This window comes from Zootoca vivipara, chromosome Z2 (genome assembly GCF_965207765.1).
Source record: "Zootoca vivipara chromosome Z2, rZooViv2.hap1.1, whole genome shotgun sequence".
NCBI classification, from domain to species: Eukaryota; Metazoa; Chordata; class Lepidosauria; order Squamata; family Lacertidae; genus Zootoca; species Zootoca vivipara.
In genome coordinates this window covers 23,653,546-23,676,465 of record NC_142585.1, presented here as the reverse complement: position 1 = coordinate 23,676,465, position 22,920 = coordinate 23,653,546, and the positions used below count along the sequence as shown (strand labels likewise).

At 42.4% G+C, this 22,920-nt stretch overlaps 1 long non-coding RNA gene across 1 annotated transcript in view; it reads left to right on the top strand.

Moving 5' to 3' along the window:
- LOC148686585 (uncharacterized) overlaps positions 1 to 14,095 on the top strand; it is a 49,156-nt gene extending 35,061 nt beyond the window's left edge. The window contains exon 3 of the long non-coding RNA XR_015948789.1: positions 12,038 to 14,095. This is a non-coding gene — a long non-coding RNA (uncharacterized LOC148686585). The remainder of the gene's footprint in view (positions 1 to 12,037) is intronic.
- The last annotated feature ends 8,825 nt before the right edge of the window (positions 14,096 to 22,920 follow it).

Sequence of the window (22,920 nt, the reverse complement as noted above, 5' to 3'; positions counted from 1 at the left end):
AACACTTCTGGTGCAAAGCAAATCCACTGATGGAGGTGGTCCTAAGGAAAGTCCTGAGGTCCAGATGCAGGAGCATGGAGGGCCACATTTGCCCATGGCCAGAGGTTCCCCATTTCTGCTGTAGGTGTTCAAATATATTTAATAAAATAAACAAACACACCAAAGTGTTGTTTTGGTGTTTTTTTAAATGTGTTTCAGCAATGTCTGTTAAATTACATAGCTAATGATGTCTATATACATGGGAAGTTTAGTGAGAGGCTCTTGGCAGAGCCAGAAAGGATCATGTCAGATGGATTTCAATAACTAGCATTATATCTGTTATCGGGGTTTTGTTATTATCTCTTTCTGAATATGATTCTGCTCTGAAAGTGTGCTGGCAATGTAGTTATTGAAAAATTGCAGGCACCCAAGATGTCTGAGCTTAGTGTAAAGCTGAGTGATTACAGCTCGCTCGCTCTCTCGCTCTCTCTCTCATAGTCCTTTGACACAGCTTCATAGTATCTCCGCCTGGTATTTAGAGCTGAAGAGCCTAGATATCTGTTCCTAAAATGGCACATGCATTTCTGACTTCTGCTGCTCTCCTTAGAATTTGAGGATTTGTGAGCACAGCAGTTCCATTAGGAATTGGATAATGTAGCATGCACTTTCCACCAGGCTATTTGTATATATGCTTTAGATGGAGCTGAAACGATGGCGTGACCTTCTAAAATGAACCACCAGCCAATATCTTTTCCATGAACACCTGTCTCTCATATTTCCAGCTAAGTTATAAATAAATAAAAAGCACACCTTTTAACTTTAAGTGCATGTTGTTTGTTTGTTTCAAGCGCATTAAGAAACCTTTGGCTTAAAAAATTCTTTGTAGTCTTCTGAACACAATTGTAAGCGACATGAAAATGGCCATAGTTATGAACTGAGTGCCAGGGCACCTCTGTTCGCTTTTTTAGTGGTAGACTGAGAGCGACATCATGCGCTTGACATAACTTTATTTATTTATTTTAAATATTGCTTTTCCTCTAAATGGATCCCATGGTGTTGTGAACAATGAGCATGGATCAGACCATTCCTATGAGATACAGATACAACAAAAGCACCAACATTCACAATGAGAGGCAGCAATGAACGTTAAAAACTCTACTGCAGACTAAATAAAGTAAAAAGAGAGAAAGCACTAGTGAGTTCTGCCCCCTTTCCCAATGCTTCCATGTTCAAAACAATGTTGGTCCAGGGACAGCCAGCACAGAGTGCTCTAGATGCTGGTGAACTGCAACTCCCATCATCCATTACTATTGGCCATACTGACCCAGACTGATGGGAGCTGGAATCCACCAACATCTGAAATGCCATAGCTACCCCATATCTGGCCTATGGCAAAATCTAAGCCAGGCCCTCTAGATGTTGTTGGGTTCCAATGCCAGTTATCCCCATGGTCAATAGTCAAGTGTACTTCACCAGCAACTGGAGACACCACATTTGGAGATACCCTTATTTGTGGATGTAAGAAGCCATCGTTTTCTGTTCCACCTTGTATTTGTCACATGCAGCAAGTACTGCTTCCATTCAGCTACAAGTTATCTTCTACCAGAAACTACATTATTCGACTTTCTGTCTGCTGTGGCAAAATTATGTAACTTATGCAATTTACATAATTAATTGTGCAAATTGGCATTACATTCATCCCCCTTTCATTTCAGTGGAAAGAAAACATAGCGGGGAACGTAAACAAGTAAATACGCCGGGTCGTATTTCTTATCATTTGTGGAACGAAAGCAACAACAGCAGCAAATATTAATTATACTTGCTGGATGGATTTCCATTCAAACATGGTCTGAATAAGTTAACTTCAACAAATTCTGTTTTTGTTTCTGTTTTCATCAGAATTCTTAGAGATCCCTGCCCTAATTTAATAATTTTTCATCAGGCTACAGCAGAGAGAAGGGTAGCTATGAAATGCAGGGCTACTTCACCATCACAACTGAGGAACCAACAGCTTTTGGCTTGTCCTCTGCTTGGATTGTGTCCACTCCAGATGGTTATTAGAGTAGTGGTACTAGAGGTCAATCATTTCTTCTTCCCTCTCAATCCATTTTTCTTTCATGACAGTTATAGGACTTGGAGCAGAGACTTTCTTATTACTTATATTTGCAAGATGCTCTGGCAGCCATTTTGGCTGAAAAGCAAGATAACATAAATCAACAGCAGTAGGCAAACTATCCTCAGCTTGATTGGAATAATTGTGAGTAATCAGAATAAATAGCAACACTTACCTGCTTATTAAGACTTGTCTTCTGGCAAAGACTGTTGGTGCATGATCACTGATGGCCCTACACATGTACATCTGCCCCCTGGGAATCATTGGTGACTGGTGCCCATTAAGACTAGTAGGGTGGAAGGCAGAGAGGTTGACAGTAAATTGAACCAGAGGCAATGATAGGTATAGGCAGCTAATTCTAGTTTTGCCTCCATAATATCTGCAGAGTTCTACAATGGCAATATTGAGATCAAGAAAGAGGAAGCTGTCAGGCAGTGCTACTACCCACAATTTGGTTGTAAGTAAGAAGACAAGCAGCTTGTGGGATGAAGGCAGACTGAAGTTGTTGGGACAGCATCCCACTCGCCTAGCTTCCACTGTTAGCCATGATGGGGAACTGTTTAAAAAGACAACCCAGCTTCATCCATTCCAAAACAAAAAGACACCCAGAAAGGAGGAGGAGGAGGTAGTGGTTTCAGATCCAAATGGGAGACAAGCACATAGAACATTTCCAGGAAATTATGGAGAATTTACCGATACAGAGAAGCTTCTAAGCAAATGAAAGGATGTTGGACAGATGATCTGGTCATATACTTCACAATGATCGAAAAGTGTTTCTGCAAGAATAAAGGCTTAGCATTTCAGAGAGGAGCTGCTTTGGAATACAGATTTGTGTATCTTAACAATGTTCAGCTGTACTGCAGATCAAACAGCATTTTTCCACTATCCAACATCATGACGAAAGCAATCTTGATGTGATGATAAAAGAATTTTATAACAATTCTTTTTGCGTAATATTTTATATATCAAATTCCATTGATTGAATATATACTGTATATATATATCAATTCAAGTTATAACCTGCTCTTCTGTGTAAAACATTTACTGTATATTCCTGCATATAAGACTACTTTTTAACCCAGGAAAATCTTCTCAAAAGTCGGGGGTTGCCTTATACGCTGGGTCGTATTTCTTATACGACGAATATATCCCAAACTCTATATTTTAACTGGAAAAGTTGGGGGGTCATCTTATACGCCCAGTCGTTTTATAAGCCGGAATAAGCGGGAATATACGGTATTTCCAGGATGGCTTAGAAGTTGATAACACTGAGAAATGTGTAATGTTGCAGGTGGTGGATAGGCATGATTGTGGGGTTCCCTCATGATAACAGGGAAGCTCCAGGGTGGGGAGTGTTTTTTTTTGCCCCAACTTGAAATGTGAGCTTAAGGTGGGAAGATGGAAGGTGAAGTGAGAGTGCTGCTGTTGCCTATAAACACATGCTTGCATATTTGGTGAGTCTGCTTCTGTCTTCTGCATTTCTGTATTTTTGATCTGCTATTGGTAATATGATCTCAATATATTAGTAGTTTTAGCTTATATTGGATCCTAAGAGGTTCTTTTCTAATTATTGTGTGTGGCTCTAAAATGTGGATTGTTGTTGTTTTTGTTATTTATTAGATGTTGGGGTTTTGTAATGAAGTTGCAAATCCATTACCTAAATATTTTAAAATAAAAACCACAATAAAACTCCCAAAATAGTGTTGTTGGGTATATTAAGTGGAGACAAACAAGGGTTGTTAAGTAATCTTTTAATTAATTAACTATTAATGTCAGCAAAATGCACCAAAATGGTATAATGTAATTTAGGATATAGCACTTTCTGAAATACTGAAGAAAAATTTTTGTGTGTCAAGGAGGCAAAATATATGAGACACTTTTATGGCAGACAGGTGGCCAATCTTCCAGCACATGAGCAAAGACTCAAACAACAACAGCAGCAGCAACAGCAGCAGCAGCAACAACAACAACAATAATAAAGAAAGCAGATCAAACCCCATTATTTTTTCTTTAAAAAACGGACAAGCACCGGTAAAGCAAGCAGATGCTCAGATAAATGTATGAGTGAGGACTTCAAGGGGGCAGAGGGAGAGGACACACATGTGCATAAGCTCTGTCCTTGCAACCCCACACTCAAGTACCAACTCCATTTCCACCCTCCATGTTTTGTGCACAATGACCTGAAAGGGGATCGCTCGTACATTCAACTGACTGCGCTTAGACACCTCCTTGCAACTGGGAACAGTGGCCTGCAGTGGAGCTAGCACATGCTGAAACATTAGGGTGGGGCTGTGGCATTGCCCCCCCCCCCCCACTTTAAGCCTGCTTACATTGGCCCCAAAGTATGAATGGGGCTACTGGGTACAATGACATTAGAACTGCTATTTCCTTTTTTGATATGTGTTTTATTCATGTGCACACACACACAATGGTTGCACACAAAGAGAGGGAAGCTCTGCACCTGTTTTAATTCTGGAATGAATTTTAGGAATTGTCCTTGTTAGACGAATTCATGAAGAGTAGAATGCAAGGCAGATGGAAACCACAAATAGAACAGCATTCATCCATCTAGTGCCCTGTAGATGTCGTAAACTATAATTTCAGTCTTCCCTGACTCTTGGCCATGCTGGCTGGGGCTGATGTAGCACCAAGTTGGGGAAATGTGCCATAGAGGAAAGAACAAGCCAGGAATATCTGTTTATCCCTAGATTAGGAAACCATTTCTGAACCCTAGAGCACTCTCCCTCCTGCAGTTTCAAGCAACGGCCTCGGTCCTGTATACCAGAAGGAGCGTCTCCACCCCAATTGTTCTGCCTGGACACTGAGATCCAGTGCCGAGGGCCTTCTGGCGGTTCCCTCACTGCGAGAAGCAAAGCTACAGGGAACCAGGCAGAGGGCCTTCTCAGTAGTGGCGCCCGCCCTGTGGAACGCCCTCCCATCAGAGGTCAAGGACATAAACAACTAGCTGACATTTAAAAACACCTAAAGGCAGCCCTGTTTAGGGAAGTTTTTAATCTGTGATATTTTAATGTGTTTTGTTATTTGTTGGAAGCTGCCCAGAGTGGCCGGGGAAACCCAGCCAGATGGGCGGGGTATAAATAACAAATAATAATAATAACTGGTATACATAAGCATAGCACCTTGAACCATAGAAGTGGCATAACCATTATGGCTAGGGGTCATTTATAGCCCTGTCCACCATGAATTTGCCCAATCCTCTTTTAAAGCCATCACGGCCTATGTACTGGTACTATGGTAGCTTTCCCAAATCTGGTCCTACAGCTCCCATCAGTTCCAGCCAGCATTGTCAATGATCAAGGATGATGTGAATTGTAGTCTAAGACATATACAGGCCACCAGGTTGGGAAGTGTTCTATATATGGGTTCAGTTTACCTTAAATTCTACTCCTCAAGGATTCATTCCAAAATCCATTCCAGGATTAGAGTATGTGAGTTTATAATAAAATATACAATCAGTTCATTAATTTGTACAAGGCAAGAAACATACATTTTAGTCCAATAATCCACAAAATGGCTTCCCAGGTAGATGCTATCATCTTGCTTTCCTCTTTGTCAGTTTTCAGGAAATGGTTTTATGTGGTTTTGCTGTAAGATTATGACACTGTCTGTATGAAAAGAACTTTTCAATATCAGAATTTCCCATATACAAATTATCCCGGAGGGCTTTTGAACAAGTATTTCCAAGAGCTCCAAATGTCAGCCTCTGGAGTGCTTGTCTTTCTCGTTACATCTTCTTCCAAACACTAATGGAGAAGTGGCTTAATCACAATTATTTTGACTACCACAATTGCAGGGATGTTTGCAATACTGACAAATTAGGCTACTTTGTCATAAGTACCTCAAATAATTACAGTGCCTGTCAGATGTTTCTAAATCATGCAAATAAAACTCTATCCCTTTCTTTTTTTTCAATACATCCCTGTCTGAATCATGCTATGTATTGTCCTTGATGTCACATTATAGCACTTTTACTGCAAATTGATAGAGGTTTGTTGTTGTTTTTAAACAACAAAAACAAAAAAAGACTTTCATGACACCATTTGGTTGCAGCTTGCCACAGTTCCATTTGGAAATTGAGTTTACCAGTCTGACTTGAGTCTGGGTATAACATGTACTTAGCCTGTGGTGACACTATGTAGGTGTTTAGATATACATATTAAGGCAATGGACTGTATCCAATGTCCTATTCAGAGTAGACCCACTGACCTTAATAGATATAACTAACAGGGATCTATTCATTTCAGTGGTTCTACTAGGAGTATGACTTAGTTTAGGGGTGGTGCATCCTGTTTTGGCGCTTGAGATGAAACAGGTAGAGGCACTACCCTGCTGTTACACCAGTGCCACCATACCTGCTTCTGCCAATGCCACCTGCACCACCTGCTCAGCTGCTGCCAAAGACCTTCTAGATGTTGTTGGAATCCAACTCCTATCAGCCTCAACTGTAATTGCCACTGGTCAGAGATTATGAGAATGGTATCAAAATGTAAGAAGGCATCACTTTCTATTCTGCCCTGTATTCGTCTCCTGAAGCACTGTTTCTATTCCACTGCAGTTTGACTTCTGCTGTGGTGAAATTGTGTAGTTTATGTAATTTACGTAATTAAGTAGCTAAATTATATTTAAAAATCATGCAGTTGTTACATTATGCAATCCCATTCATTTCAGTGCTAAGGAAAAACAATGCAAATGAGGGCGAATGTAATCAGTTACATGTTATTTGTGTACTGAAAGCAACAACAGCAACAGTGAATACTGATCATATTCACTGAAATGATTTCTATTTCAGACATGGAATGAATAAGCAAGCACTGCCAGTTTCTGCTCCAATTTTTGTTTTCTTCAGAATTCTCAGGCAGCCCCAATTGTAATCCAGACCATCAGAAAGGTCAAAGGTCCCTCATCCCTGGTTTATACTGCCCTTTCTTTTATTTTACTGCAAGTCTTTCTTTTTTAAAAGGCATTCATGATTGCCATGTCAAGTCAATGATGTTTCCATCAAATTATAGTGCATACTGTGAACTAGACTGGATGGTACAGAAGACATAGGTTAGAAAATTAATTGTCTTGATGTTGTCTTTTTGCAAACTGAAATCAGCTCTGTTGAGAGCCAGCTCAATTCGATTCCTTTTATTCCAGCATTGTTTCCATACCAGCTCATCTTTATTGAGAACTTTGTGGTTATAACAGCTGGTGGTTGAGTTTATTCCCTGCCCTCCCCCTTGTTCTTCAGCCTTTTCTCTCTCTTTTGCATCATGTACTTTCGATTGTATATCTGAGATCAGTGACTATCTCATTTTCTTATTGATTTGTAAGATGTCCTGGGAGCCTCTTCACTGAAGAGCAGTGCAAAAAGAAAAAGGGTTAAATAAATAAATAAAATTGACATTTCTTATAAGCACACAGGAACATTAATGAGAAAATCCACTTGTCTAAGGTTAAATATTATCCATACTTTAGAGTAGTCCTAGAATATAAAAGGAATAATTTTTAGCATGCTGCTTTTCACTCATAATTAAGGTAGGCTTAATTGGTGAGTGGTGGCTGCTTTTAATAAGTATGTATTGGAAAATCATAGTGACTTTCTAGAGGGTGCATTCAAGGAGAAGAGTTTGGATTTGATATCCCGCTTTATCACTACCCGAAAGAGTCTCAAAGCGGCTAACAATCTCCTTTCCCCTCCTCCCCCACAACAGACACCCTGTGAGGTGGGTGGGGCTGAGAGACTTCAGAGAAGTGTGACTAGCCCAAGGTCACCCAGCAGCTGCACGTGGAGGAGCAGAGACGCGAACCTGGTTCCCCAGATTACGAGTCTACCGCTCTTAACCACTACACCACATTAGTACTTCCTTGCATAAAAGAGAGAAAATATGAAGTCCTCAATATATTATCCCTAATGGAATGTGGCCCTCAACAGGAAAAATAAATGCTGTCCACTCCTGTGTTACCCAAATGCAGTATCCATTACATAAATCCTTTAGAAGCATCTTTAACATCTCTAAAACGAATTCTTTCTGAAACAAGAAGGCTGGGATTAGAACCCGCAATTCTTCGAGTTTTGCCGCCACCAGATGGATGGATACTTGTGTCATTAGGTCATTTTTAGAGAGACTCGGGTGAACTGATGGTTACCATACTTTGGGCAAGCCTCCCGCCTACTACTGTATGAGAGTGTGCTAAACTACAGTAACCATTAATTCCATTGTGAGGTGAATGATTAATTTCATTGGGATCCAGCCGGTTGGTTGTTGCAAAGGTAACCAAGTGACGGGGTGGGGGATACTGACTCCATTCATAGCATAAAGCTAATGGCTGGCTGGGAGGAAAGAAAAACTTGGGTCGAACAGACAGGGCGGTCAAACAGACATGTATTTCTGAATCCTCACTGCTAAGAGTCCTTTTACTGTATTCCTGATACACAGTTTTCTTTATGTTGCTAAAATGGCACCAAGCGCACACAAGGATGAATTTAGAGCCCATGTAACTATCCAAGCCCCTTTGTGCATTTGTTGGTTGCAGAATTTCATGGCAGAATTTACACAGGAGTAATTCTGCATGCAGTCTTTCTAGCGTGTTGCTAATGGCACAGCAGTAATTGATCCTCACCCCATTGCTGCAAAAGTCAACTATTTGGAAGTTACTGTTTTTTCTTTGAGGAACAAAAAAAAATTCACAGAAAGCACCTGGGGCAAGCAGTATCCCAAGTAGTCTACTCCTTTTTGCTGTTGGTATGCTTTCCCCTCACTTCCACCCACTGTTTCCTGTGATGCAGATTTAAGTGTCCAAACAGAGTTTTCTTTTTTTAGAATGAAAAGTTCCCAGGCAAAAGTAACATAAAAACAATGTCAGTCATATTTGTTTTTTACGAACAAAAAACTGCTCCTAGCATAAATAACCCCTGTAGCTATTTGTCTGCAATTGGGCAGGTTTACTCTGTACTGTGTACTTATCTGAAGTATGCCGTTTTCATACAAATTGCCCATAATGAATAAAGGAGATTAAGTGAATTATTTTTGACTACCACAAATTATTTTTGACTAGCACTCTGAAATTTGACAGGTTTCATGCCCTCAGAAGGGTCTGCCATGCCTACAAACACCATGCAATTCTGCCAAAATAATAATGAAAAATAGATGGCTACTTTTAGAGGATTTCTTTTTAAAGGTGTCCAGGGCACACATGGACAAACTGGATCTATTTGCGCAACCAGGCCACGACAGCCCCAGCCCCCAGGGATCTTAGGAAAGGAATAAAGACTCTGACAATGTGTTATGGAATTAAATTAGGCCACAACTTTATTAAACTTCTGAATGTAGGAAGACCTTGGCTTAGGCCTTGGGCGTGTACCCCTCCCAGCCCCCAGCTGGGGGAACAACTGGGGCACATCAGGGTAAATGGGATATGGGGGTACACTGTGTGACGTATGTGTACGCAGGTGGCCCAGCCCATATCCCCGCACACAGGGTTGTTCACTGACAACCTTTCGGTGTATGGCCAGTGACACCCATATATATAACCCCTTTTAAGAGGGAACCATGGAATTGCTGCCGCAGGGGGGTGAGTCACCACTTCACACACACACACACACACACACACACACACACACACACACACACACCATTATAGGGAAGAAAAGACTAAAGGATTCCACCCAAGGCCATAAACTGCCCAAGTTGTGACGAATTGCTATGGGGAAGACAAAACCTGCCAATGCAGGAAAAATTTCTTCCCGGTCCTTCAACAGCAGCCAGTCAAAAGACCTTAGCAGCACCCACTAAAAAGGAAGAAAAAAGTTAACCTGTAAACAAAGAACATTAAACAAAGGGTGCATGAATCTCCTGAGCAGACTGCCTGGCTACTGTTGGCTCCACCCCCTATATATTAATGGAACTTGCCCCACTTCCCAGCAGTATAACTTGACTACTGAGGCTGGACGTGAACCTCCAAATAATAACACTGAGAGGTAGGCCAGCCCCTGTTTGCCATTAAGTTCCCTGGGAACTGTAGCATCGCTCGCGATCCCGCAAAGGGCACCCACAATGTAAAGTGTGAGTGCTCATTGTCTGTAATTTGGAAGGCTTTGTTTATTCTCTGGTGGAGTTATTGTCCCTTCAGATTTCATTCACATTCACATATGCTAACATGAAAAAGTTACAGCTTTCTTTTTTAAAAAAATCCCTCAAACTAGTGAATGGAAAGGCACAAAACTTCATGTTTTTCTCACTCGGGATTCCAATTCTGACTTCATGTTGAATCAGAAACATCTAAAGTGCTTTGGACTGAATCTGTTCTTTTCCAAAGCAGGATACAAAATGAATCTGGTGCACACCGCTGCTAAATATACATGCAAGATCTACTGAAGAATGCTTTGGTTTTTCATATGTTCAATATATGATATCCAGCTGTGAAAAAAACTGTTTTATTTTTATCTTCCTTTCCTCAATTTGATTTAATTAGTAAGTTTTGACCACCTGTCTAATCAGAAATTTTAGTTCTCCGCCCTGCACTTACATACATAAACGATGCTTTCTGCATTTTAGCATAATAGCACAATTATCAAATGCAGCACTAATTCCTAAGATTGTTTCGGCAAGACCTTTGAAAATTATGAGGGATAAGCTGAAGATTGTGTAGTAAAAATAGTTTTTGAATGGAGACAAAGAAAGGAAGGAGAAAGAGAGAGAGAGAGAGAGAAGAGGAGGGGTGCTACCACATACGTGTTCAAGGAGGAAATTACATCCAGAGGTGAAGAAGGAGAGATTGGGCAGGATAACGGAAGAATGCTAGAGCTGGAAGAGCAGAGGGCACAGGCAGAAACATGATAGGAAATAAGGGTCAAACACTGTTTCTTGGCCTAACCTACCTAACAGGGTTGTTGTGAGCAGCGCCGTCTTAAGCGCCCCTGTCGCCATGGTGCGCCGGATCTCTCCGACGCCCTTCCGTCCCGTTTCCCGGCGCGGTGGGCGGGCGGGCGCGGCGCTGCTGCGCGGCGGGCGGGTGGGCAGGCACAGCGCGATCTCTCCGCCGCCCTCCCGCCCCGTTTCCCAGCGCAGTGGGCAGGTGGGCGCCGCGCACAGCTGCACAGCAGACCGGCGGACCGGCCAGCTAGCGGGCGGGCGCAGCTCGCGTCGCCCTCCTGGCGGGCCGGCGCCATGGTGCCCTGCACCACCGGGGGTCTACGACGAGACGGCCCTGGTTGTGAGGATAAAAGAAAAGAAGAACAATGTATGACACATTGAGGTCATTGGAGGAAAGGAGTAGTTACCTTGTGGATCAGTACCTCATTGTACAGTATCTTCCTTTTGGTGGCTCTGTTGCTAACATGGCTGGATGCTTCCGCTCCCTGGTTCAGAGGGCTGGAAAGGCGTTCCTCAGCTGGTTCCATATGTCCACAGTTAACTTGTTGATTCTAATAACCACAGAAATGACCCTTCATACTCTAATGTACATATTAGCACATACTAAGAGACCCCATCTGTAAATCAAGGGCAGAACACAGCCAAGGTTAAGTTATTTCCAAGTGCCATTGATTTTCTGTGGGACCTTGATTTTTGCTAACTGCAGAGCAAACTGTTTATAGTGAGCTAATCCATGCAAATGAACTTAAGCATGTAGCTGGCAGCATAACTTAGAAGCATGGCTGCCAGGGAGAGGATCAGGAAAGAGTATACTTTGGCTGGGAAGGGAGAGCCAGCCCAAAGAGAAGCATCCCAGGATTTAGACTGCAGCCACTGAAAAACAAATGTACACACCACAGTAAAAGTTCTCCCTTGCAAGCCTCCCGTGAAAATTGTGTTATTGGTTAACCTTATTCACTGCTGAAGGTCCAAGTAATGATTTTGTGTTCCCCATTTTGTCTGAAACGCTCTGTAATGTCTGAAGAGGTTGAATCATTTCTACTTTTCTCCCTCTTGCATTCTCCAGTAGTTGCACCAGAACAGCACTCTATCAAAAGAAAAGAAAGGAGTGTGGAAAGTCGAATTCCTCTGAAGAAATATTGAAAGGAGCTTCATTCAGTTCAAGCTGCTAAATGGTTTTATTCCCCATTTTGCTTTCCAGAGCTTGGAATGCCATAAAATAAAGTTTTTGTGATTTGTGCAGGGCATGAGTAATGAAACACACATTTTGTGTTTGCTATGACTACCACAGTAACTCTCTCTAACAGTTCCTAATTGTAGAGAATACACAATAAGATAATTGGGGGGGGGCTTTCATTTCCCCCACCTTTCAGTCAAAATACATAAACGATCTATGATGCCAGCCCATAATGCACTGAACACTTGTTTTGTATGTAGGCAGCCATGTGAAGTCAGGTACAAAGAAGCAAACCCATGATTTTTGAAAATGAGGAACAAGTTGACCTCCATCACATCATTGACCTAAGCAAGAATATTTATAATAAAGGTGTAAATCATGCGTTGGAGGTTATCAGTAAATACCTCTGAGAAATCTATTATCTTCCATAATAAAATACTGTTTGCCCAGAAGTTGTTTATTAAAAAGGAAAAAAGAAGTCTGTCTTTATTTTATTTTATTTTTTAAAAAGACCATTATAACTTTTAGCCTGAACCTCCAAACCCCATGGTTATAGCGTAAATCTTCAGGAGGTAGTGAGTCTCCAGATTGTAACTCACTGGTGGTGGAGAACACAAAATATCTGCAGAACTGACATCAAGTACACTCGGGCTGCATTCACAAGCAGTTTATTTCATTTCCCCGCTGTTTTCCTAACTGTTAATTTCCACATTCCATTCGAGCTTTCACATGATAAAGCACCAACTTCTGGAAAACTAAAGGATCATAGTGCATGTTTAGCTCTCATTTCTGTGTTACTTTGTTCTTGGGGGGGGGGCTTTTTGCAGCCCTCTTAACCCTGAAAATTGGGGAGTAAAGTGACAAAATTTGGGACTCTTCCAGTTCCACTTTTTTCATGGGGGAATCATAGAGAAGCAGAAGCACATATGTGCAGAAAGGGTGAAGGAGTAGTGACGTTGTCCCACCATGTCGTTGTTGTGCCATACCACACCCATTAGCCTGAATGAAATTTAGTGAGACATGGCTGCACATAGGACAAAAAGCCACCATTCCACAACACAATGCAATGTAAAAAGAACATTCAAAACTGGGACAGAAACCCTAGCATTATAATTGTAAATGGTAACAGAATATTCCAACTTCTGAATGCACAATCAGATGGATTTAGGGCAGTGCAACCGGTTCTGTCACACTGGGCACCGAATCTAGGGTTGCTGCAGGGTGTTACAGCTTATAACTTAGTGAATTGAGCAAAATGGAAGATGACAGTCTGGGGGCCACCAAATTTTGGTCTTGCACAGGGTGCCACTGAAATTTGAAAGACCAAAGTCCAGCCCTGGCAGCATTTTCGTGAGTATTATTGTGTTACTTGTCCTGATTATAATGCTAGTGGTTCTATCCTGCATTACAACACTTCTTTTACACTGCATTACTCCCACCCTCAATAGACAAAGAGACAGACACAAAGATGACATAGATTCTATTGGGGTAGCCATATGTCCTTTGTTTCCAGGACACACCTTCTTTTTCATGGGTAGAGTTGTCATAGCGATCCATAGTTAAAAGTAAAAGTTGGCAAATGTGTCCTCTTTTTTGCTCTTCAAAATATGGCAACTGTGACGGATTGGGCTGGCATGGGTAGAACTCCAGGGTGTTAAGTGTTAAACCCAGCCTCTTAGTTGATTGACGCATTCCATTCCATGGGGGCGGGACAGCCACTGGTTTAAAGGGGATGGGTAGCCGTTAATTCATTTGAGGAGGGTTTTGGGAGCGGGAGCGTGTGGGTGGTAGTGGAGAGTAGAGTGTTAGAGAGGTTTACTGAATCTGTATTAACTAGTCTGCGTTATAAGTAAAGAAGATGATGAACTAAGAGGTTATACAAATGAAACCATAAAGAATTATACATGTCCTCCAGTTAAATAAAGCTTTCTTCAATGTTGTTTTAAATCGGATGTTCCTCCTTATTCCAGCAATGTATCTAAACTCAAAAGGGTGGTGACTGAAGAGGGGAGGTAAAACTAAGCCTGAGGAGTAGGTGATTAGTTTACATCTCAAAGTCACGCACAGTGGGGCAAGTGAAGGGGAAAGGGTGCCACAAAGTAGGTAGAGTGCTGAGGCAAACAGCTGCTGAGGTGAACCTGAGGTGAAAGGGAAACCTTACTGAGGGCACAATAAAATTCCTGTAACATTTGCCTGGAGTTATTTAGGATACTGAGCCACGTGATTTGGAAAGCTGGAACTGTACTCTATGTACTAGCAAACCCATATAAAAACAGGGAGTTTATTTGGGAGAAAGAAGAAATAGTGGGTTGTTTAAACAATAACTTAATTCCTATTGTACACTGCTAGTAATAGAGAAGGGAGGTACGTCGCATATTTGGCGATAGTGGCGTGTGAACGTCGCAGCAACCCTATAAAAGCAAACAGAAAAAGAAGAAACATACATGAAAATGTAAAAATAATGTTACTTACAAAGTGGGGGACATATCTATCCTCCCCCCCCCTTTTTAAACAAACTTTGTTCAATTCAATTCAATTTTATTTACGGTCACAGACCAGCTCACATATAGAATCAAAAATCATAAAACTCAATGGTGTAGCATTAAAATTTACATGGCAGGGATGGTACACGTGTATATATTACAGCATTTAGAATATGTAAATTAAAACTGGGTCACTAAAATATAACCTAAAATTGCCGTTGAGGGCCTTGATCATTGTGGTGACACCGCTAACAAACTTTGTTGAAAATGTTAAAAACAATTGCCAAACGCCCTGTGTTGTCTCAGTTTCTCATCAAAACTGTAAAATGTGAGGAGACACTAGTTAATATATACTTTTTTTTTAGTTATTTAAAAATATTTATATACACCTGGATCATAAAGATATAACAGTTTGCAACAATATAAAATCAAAACTGAACAATAAAATAATAAAAAGTTTAAAATACTTAAAATTAAAAAACACCAATAGATTGCCACTTGCCTGGTTCTCCAGGAGAGTGTGGTTTCTATGGCCATGGTCTGGTCCCCAAGCTATGCAGTGTTCAGCACAGCCATGGTGGTTGGGGTGGGGGTACCAGAGCCTCCCCCTACAGCTGTGTGATTTTTGTGGGAAGCACCAAACTGAATTGCCTAATCCGGGAGGAGCTGGGAGGTGTGACACAACAGTGGACCTGACTTCGCTCAGGCTTGTGAGTTTTCTATAAATCTAAGCTGTGCCTGGGCCTCCCGGCTCAGACCTTTGTTAGACTTCCCATCCACTTGCCCTGTTCTGAGTGTCCTCCCCAAAGTTGAATGGGGCAGTTTGTGTATGGACCTTGGTCTCTGAATTAGGGGCCAGGGAGGAATTTGGCCAGTCTGAAGGTTTTCATCTACCTCATAGCAATCGTCACAGCTTTTGGCGGATAAGGCATTGCGGTGGATTGTTAGCCTATTGCATACCCTATTAAAGGGATCCACAAAGGAGTATTTCTCATCTGGTACCAATGGGCCATAGTGCCCTTCTGGGTGGTAGCCCTGACAGGTCACTCCAATTTAATATATGATCCTCAATCTAGGGTTGATCCATCAACCAGCAGGATGGATACCTGATACCTGATACATACCCAATGCCTTCACCAAAGCCTACTTACATTTGCAATCAATGATAGTTGTGCCCAGAGTTGTCCATGACTGGACCTAACGGTCAGGGGTACCTTTACCTTTATGCCAACCCAGCACTAATGCCCTGCATCTTATTTTTGCCCTTCAGTGGCCTTGCCCATGCTGCATGCTTCCTACGCATGGGTCCGCAATAGCAACTCAGGTTTTATGCATCTAGATGCCCTGATCTTATAGGTTACGTACACCTGACAACCATTGGCATTGGATGTCCCTTTGTATTATGGAGTATCCTTTGGCTCTGAGTTTATAAAAGAGACAAATTTACACTAACAGCCCAAATTTCTGTTATTTTTACAGTTGTGTGTGTGTGTGTGTGTGTGTGTGTGTTTTATGGTATTTCAATGTAACCTCATAGCCAATAATTTCTGGGTGGTGTTCTAGAAAGAGTAGGCAGTTCTAAAAAGAGATGTGCACAAGGAATGAGATTCAATTCTGTATGCTTCAATCATTTTTCACTGTGTAGAAAAAGTTATGGGGGAAATGAATGGAGAGTACATGAAAGCCATATGCATTGTTAGCAAATGAAGGCTCTGTTTGCATATGATAATTTCCATGTTCACAGGATACCAAATTTATTTAGCAAGGCCACAATCCACATAATTCAGAGAAACTGCTTTGCCAGAACCAAAAGCTTGATGTATTCAAGTTCTTCCTTAAAATGCTGTGAAGAGAAACTTTGCTGCACGAATTAAGCATTCCTTGTGATAAAAGACATTCGTGTTGTTTATAGCACTTTTTTCATCCCTATATGGCAAAGTGAAAAATGTATTTGAGGCCAAAGGAATAGCATATCTTGGCAGAGCGGCTTAAGCAGATTTCCTATTCACTGAACAGATAAATGAAGCCAGAGAAATACGTTAGAGAAACTGCTGCTTTGAATGCTAGCCCATTGCCTCACGATATCCTCTGCAGGAAATAGACAATCACAGGTACTCACTGTCAAATCCAGTTTCCAGCTGAGATGCAGTGCCTGCTGCATGCATTGCAATACAACCTCTGTCCTTCTCCCTTTAACCAGTTTTTTCTCTTTGGTATGAAACAAACAAAATGGAAATATACAAGACAGAAACAGTTATTTCTTTCACAGCTGGTGACTGATAATGGGGCAGTTACACCACAAAGATAATAACAGTACAATAATATGTATAAAGATTTTTTTATGAGCTAAATATATGTAAATGCAATACGCAGTATCTTTTTAAAAAGAATCATATGTGACATTTGAGTACTATAGACAACAGAGGGTTTGTGACATTTTTATTTTTAAGAAAACCACATTTATTATGGCACAGTTGTTGATTTCTACTGACACATGAAATGTTAGCCTGAGTTGCAGGTGTGTGTGTTTGCACATGCATGTCCACATAAGAGTGTATGGCTGCCATAATGCAGCCCCTATTGGAGGATTTGTAATGCTTCATCACAATCTGGATTTGCATGAAGTCAGGGAAGAGTAGCTGAGTAAAACAGAAGGCAGGTTGCACCATGGCTTAGGAGTGAGAATTGTAGAGTTGGAATGTGGCCCAAGGTTCATCTAGTCCAACCCCCCAAAGAAAGCGATGGTTTAAAACAATGGCAGATGCTTCAGTAAAACAAGGATGAGAGAGGGAACTGAGAAGAAAATTGTGGTTTTAAACAACAGCAGTGGTTTGAGGAAAGTACCGTACCTTCATACGATGGAGTATTTGAAGGTTCTGCATCATTTTAACTTAGGCGAACTGATTCACACTTTCCAAATAGCTGGTAGAGTTGGAATGCAGTTATTATTTGGTTTTCACATTGCTCTGAAATTTCTGAGGCTCAGCTCAGTAATGCACACCAATATGAGTATTTTAGATTACAATGCATGCAAAATTGCATATAGTAGGAAAATGTATAAAAGTGTGTTTTAGATAAGCTTTGCAAAGGAAAGAGCAAGCTTGGGTTCTCTGAATGTCACCAGATCTTATCCTTGTAGCCAATATGGCAACACTAACATACAAATGAAACAATGTGGTGCTTTAGATGAGGAACTTATGTAAATCAAACATTCCAGAATGTCAGTACAGACTTTTCTCACCATTGTCTCTTTGCTATTTTAAGCAATGTGGAATAGCTAATGCTAACCAAGCATAATATAAAAAGCAACTCGTGGCAGATTTAAGCTCAGTGGGCATCTTAACAAAAATGGGTTCAAAATGAAGACCTGTTTGAATAATTCAGTAAGTACCATGTGAAGAAACTTTAAAAAACACAAGCAACTCAAAAGTCTACAATGATTTGTGATCTGGTATAGAAAGGATTGATCGTCTTGCTATTTTCTTTCTCATTCAAATATGAATCATAGAATCATAGAATTGTAGAGTTGGAAGTGATTGTGAGGATCATCTAGTCCAGACATGTTCAACTGGTCGACCGTGATCGACAGGTAGATCCCCGGGTGATCATGGTTGATTGCAGGATTGTTATTGATCGTGGGATTAAAAAGGGGGGGATTGAATGTCTCTGCCCCCCTCCGCCCTCTCTCAGTTCCTCTGTCACGCCATGTGGGCGGTCGTTTGGCATTTGTTGATATCGATTGTGGATACAATGATTGCCTGTTTTGGTGTGTGCATTTGTTAGTTGTGGATTTTCATTGAGTGATGTATGGCGTTAAATAATAATAATAATAATAATAGCTCAGCAACTCTTTTCTACCCTTCACAAAAAAAGCTCAACAACTCTGGTCTGTCCTCCCCTTCCACCACCACCCCACACTCCTCTTCCCTCCAATGACATTGGGTAGATCACTGCCAGTTTTTTTATATATATACTGGGAGTAGATTGCAGTCTCTTGGGAGTTGGATGTGCCTGTATCTAGAGGCATACTACCTTTAACAATAGTATGGAACATAGTCATTGTGGCTGGTAGCAAGGCCTTTTCTTCAGCTGGAACTCGCCAGGACTCGGTTCCCGCACCACTCAGGTTGGCACCATTGTCATTGTAAGAGAACAATGGAGGTGTTCATGGTGAGTGCTGGCACCTCTTTTTCTAGCAAAATACCATTGGTCAAGTTTGCTAGGGCTGATGCACTTGCAGTTCAGCAACAGCTGGAGGGTCAAAGGAGCCCCACACCTGCATTGGATGACAGTATGTATTATTTCTCTTATTTCAAAATCTGGTTAGTCAGCCCTGCAGCATTGGAATCTTTCCTGCCCATTCCATGCATAGAAAATTTAACATAATCCAAGCAACAGCAAGGGAAGGAGTTGTTCCAATGAATGTCCCACAGGCATGCCCACCACTCACATTTATTCACACACTTTTGGTAGTTCAAGAGATATAGGATCTTTTGCTTGAGTTATGTGTGTTTGTTATGCAGTTGTGTTTACCCTTAACCATATACCCACAAGAAGTTCTCACATAAAAGGAATAATTGACCCCACCTATTGACCCCATTAAAGTCTGTCTTTGCAAGAGAATTACTGTAACTGTATGCTGGCCACATGACCTGGAAGCTGTACACCAGCTCCCTCGGCCAATAACGTGAGATGAGCGCCGCAACCCCAAAGTCTGTCACGACTAGACCTAATGGTCAGGGGTCCCTTTACCTTGTACACACAGAGATGCAAGGCAAATCTTTAAGCCTCTACACACCTCTACTATGGTTATAAACTGGTAAGCTTGGCTCCTTTAATGACAAAGATGACCACTTTCCAATATTGCTAGCAGCCCCTAAAAAGCATATAGCCTTATCTTTTCTTGTACAGCAATTCCTGGAGGGAACAAGGATAAGACTGTTAAAAATGTATTTTCTAACTTGAGTCAGTTAAGCTGCACTGATAACAGACCTTGGCTTTTTTTGCTTTTTCTTTTTTTTCCTTTCTTTTGCCTTGAGATACAAAACCCATCCAGCAGGTTATTTTTATGCTAACATATAATAATTTATTCAGATGGAAGTGGATGTGTATTTAATGAAATGTATCACAGTGGTCACTGGTTTGTGTTTCTAGAAAAAACCACTGAAGCAGTTTTAGGAAACACAAAAGCAAGTTGGGTTAGGTGGGAAATGGGCATTTTGGGTGACACGCCCCCCCCATTGAGTAAAACAATGTGAAGTCATTCACACATTGAGAGCAAATGTTATACTGCTTCTTTTGCCCTTACTAGTGCCACATGTAGCCACTTCCGACCAGCTATGCATTGGTGTGATGTCAGTCACACATTAATCCCTGACAGGGTGTACACCAGGGGTCCCCAGACTACGGCCCCCGGGCCGGATGCGACCCAATTGGCCTCCCAATCCGGCCCGCGACACCCCCCGCCGCCCGCTGCCGCCGCCTGCTCTTACGGCGCGCAGCGCGGCGGCGATCTTCAAAATCGGAAAAAAATCGCCGTAAATCCTTTGTGCGCATGCGTATGGGCCTCTCCCGACCCAGAAGAGGTCATTTCCGGTGCACTTCCAGGTCGGGGGAGGCCCATACGCATGCGCACAAGCGATTGTCGGCGATTTTTTTCCGACCGTGTGCGTGTGCGCATGCGCACGGGCGCGCACTCCCCCGCCCTCTGGCCCGCTGTGCGCGCACTCCCCTGCCCTCCGGCCCACCGCGCGGTCGGCACGGCAGGCACCGGCCCAAAGCCCGGTAAGTCTGGGGACCCCTGGTGTACACCAACTTTTTAACCATTTACTATCCAATATCCCCCCCGCCCCCCGGCCTGAGGTTTCCCAGTCGTGAAGAAATAATTCAAACATGTTTCAGCTGTCTTCTGTACAGAGTTATGGTGGTGCATCTTGTCCTTTGTACCAGGCAGCAAAATATTTTGAGCCAACCCTGATCAAAGTAAGCACGGTTCACCTTGAGTGCCTCCCCCAACTTCTTCTTCTTTTGTACCCCATTCCTCTTTTCCTCTTTCTTAGACTATGGTTACCAGATTTTTTTTTTCAATAATTCCGAGGACACCTTTTTTCCTTTCCCCCCCCTTTTTTTTTTTAGCTGAGTAGCAACAGGGAGTCAGTAGTGGGGGTGGTGAGGCAAAAGACCCTGGGCCCAAGCACACATGCATATAAAGGAGCAAAGTCCTTCTTTCACCCCCTGTGAAACATAAATGCACAGTTTTTAAATAACTGGGCAATGGCTGCCCACCTGCGACTCCCGAGCCTCTCCAATCAGTCAAAACAAAGGGGGAAGGGGGCAGGAGATCTGTACCCTCGGACGTCCCTGGTTCCCCTTCAGCAGTGGCAGCGGCAACAGCCTGGAGCCAGCCTGGTTGGCTCTGGCTGGCTACAGGAGCTGCTCATTGCCCACTGCCATGGCGCCCGCTGTTTTTCCTCTCCGGAAGTCCCCATATGATGTGTTGCACACAAGACACATCATATGGGAACTTCCAGCAAGGAAAAATGGTGGGCGTCACGGCAGCGAGCAGCTCCTGAAGCTAGCCAGAGCCAACTGTGCTACCAGGCTGGCTCTGGGCTGCTGAGGCTGCAGCTGCCACGTTTCCTGGGGACAGATTTGCAAATCTGGGGACATTCTGGGGACGGAATTTGTCCGGGGACAGATTTGCAAATCTGGGGACTGTCTCCGGGAACCAGGGGCATCTGGTAACCCTACCTTTGACAGTTCTGTGGTGGCTGATTGTTGCAGCTCCACATAGTAGCTGCTGGCATTGATGTCCTTACCCTGATCTTTAGTTACAAAGCCTGCAGCTCTGAAAACTTGTGGCATGGGGCAAGCAGCAATCTATCCCTGGGGACCTTCTTGGCCCAGAGGTCCTCAGGGATGTGTCACCTTTTTCTCCTCACCAGCCATTCAAAACAAATCACAATGGGGGAAGAGGTTATAACTCAGTGGCAGAGCGTATGGTTTGTGTCTTAAAGGCCCCAGGTTCAATTGCCAACATATCCAAGGAAAGTTAGGAAGGAATGTAATGCTGCAGACCTGCTGCCAGTTAGCATTGGAAAAAATTGAACTAGATCAGGGGAGGGGAACCTCAGGCATGGGTCCCAAGTGAGACCGCAAGCCTTTCTTTCTTACCCCTGAGACTCTCCCCACACCACTGCCCCTCCCTAGCCATACTCATGCTGTTTTTCTAGAAAAAGAAATGCCAGAACTCACCATGAATGCCTTCCTTGTTCTCTTGTAATGGCAATGGCACCCACCTGAGAGGTGCCACTCTAGGTGGCTTCCAGTATATAAAAAAACATAATAAAACATTAAACATTATAAACTTCCCTATACAAAGCTGCCTTCCGATATTTTCGAAAGGTTGTATACTTATCTCCTTGTCTCGGAGGTCACATAACTCTATACCCTCCAACATTTCTCCAATGAAAATAGGGATGTCCTAAGGAAAAGCGGGACATTCCAGGATCTAGTCAGAAACCAGGACAGCTTCTGTAAATCCAGGACTGTCCCTGTAAAATAGGGACACTTGGAGGATATACACTCCATGGGCACTTTTACCTGGCTGGAATCTCTGATAGTGCCTCTTACCTGCCTGGATGAAGTATACAGAAGGGTGTGTGAGTGTGTGTGTAGAATGGTAAAATTCATATTTGTTGCTCCACCCACTTTTGTCCAGAGTGCTGCCCAGAAGGAAATGTGCTTCTTGTATTAAAAACATTTCCCCACTCCTAATCTAGATCAGCCAATCACCCGGCTTGGTGCTGAACAGCTTCCTATGTTCCTACAATCTGAAATCAATAGAAACATTAAGTTTCTCCATTTAGTTAAATGGACACCCTGGGGTTCTCTGAGCAGTTCCTGCCCCCAGCTCACTCACCAAAACTCTGGTTTCTGTGACTACTCATAGGAAAAGCTCAGAAACCCCTGATCATCTTCGACCAAAACACTGAGATCCCTACAATTTAACAGTTTTCAGAATGGAAAAAGGGGGAGTTATTGACAGGCAGGAACAGACATCCCAGTTTGTGTGCTCTAAGAATAACAGTGAGAGCCAGCCATGTTAAATGCAATAAAGACAAGCTATTGAGCATAGCTTTTAGTTAAGGCCTATTTTCACCCCATTTTGTAAAGTGGTATTCAATTTAGGTAAATTGACAAAGTTCTTTTCAAACACTCATTTTTAGACTGAAACTGAAGATATATATTTATTGTCAAAAGAGCAGAAAGTTTGAGTCTTAGAAGGGA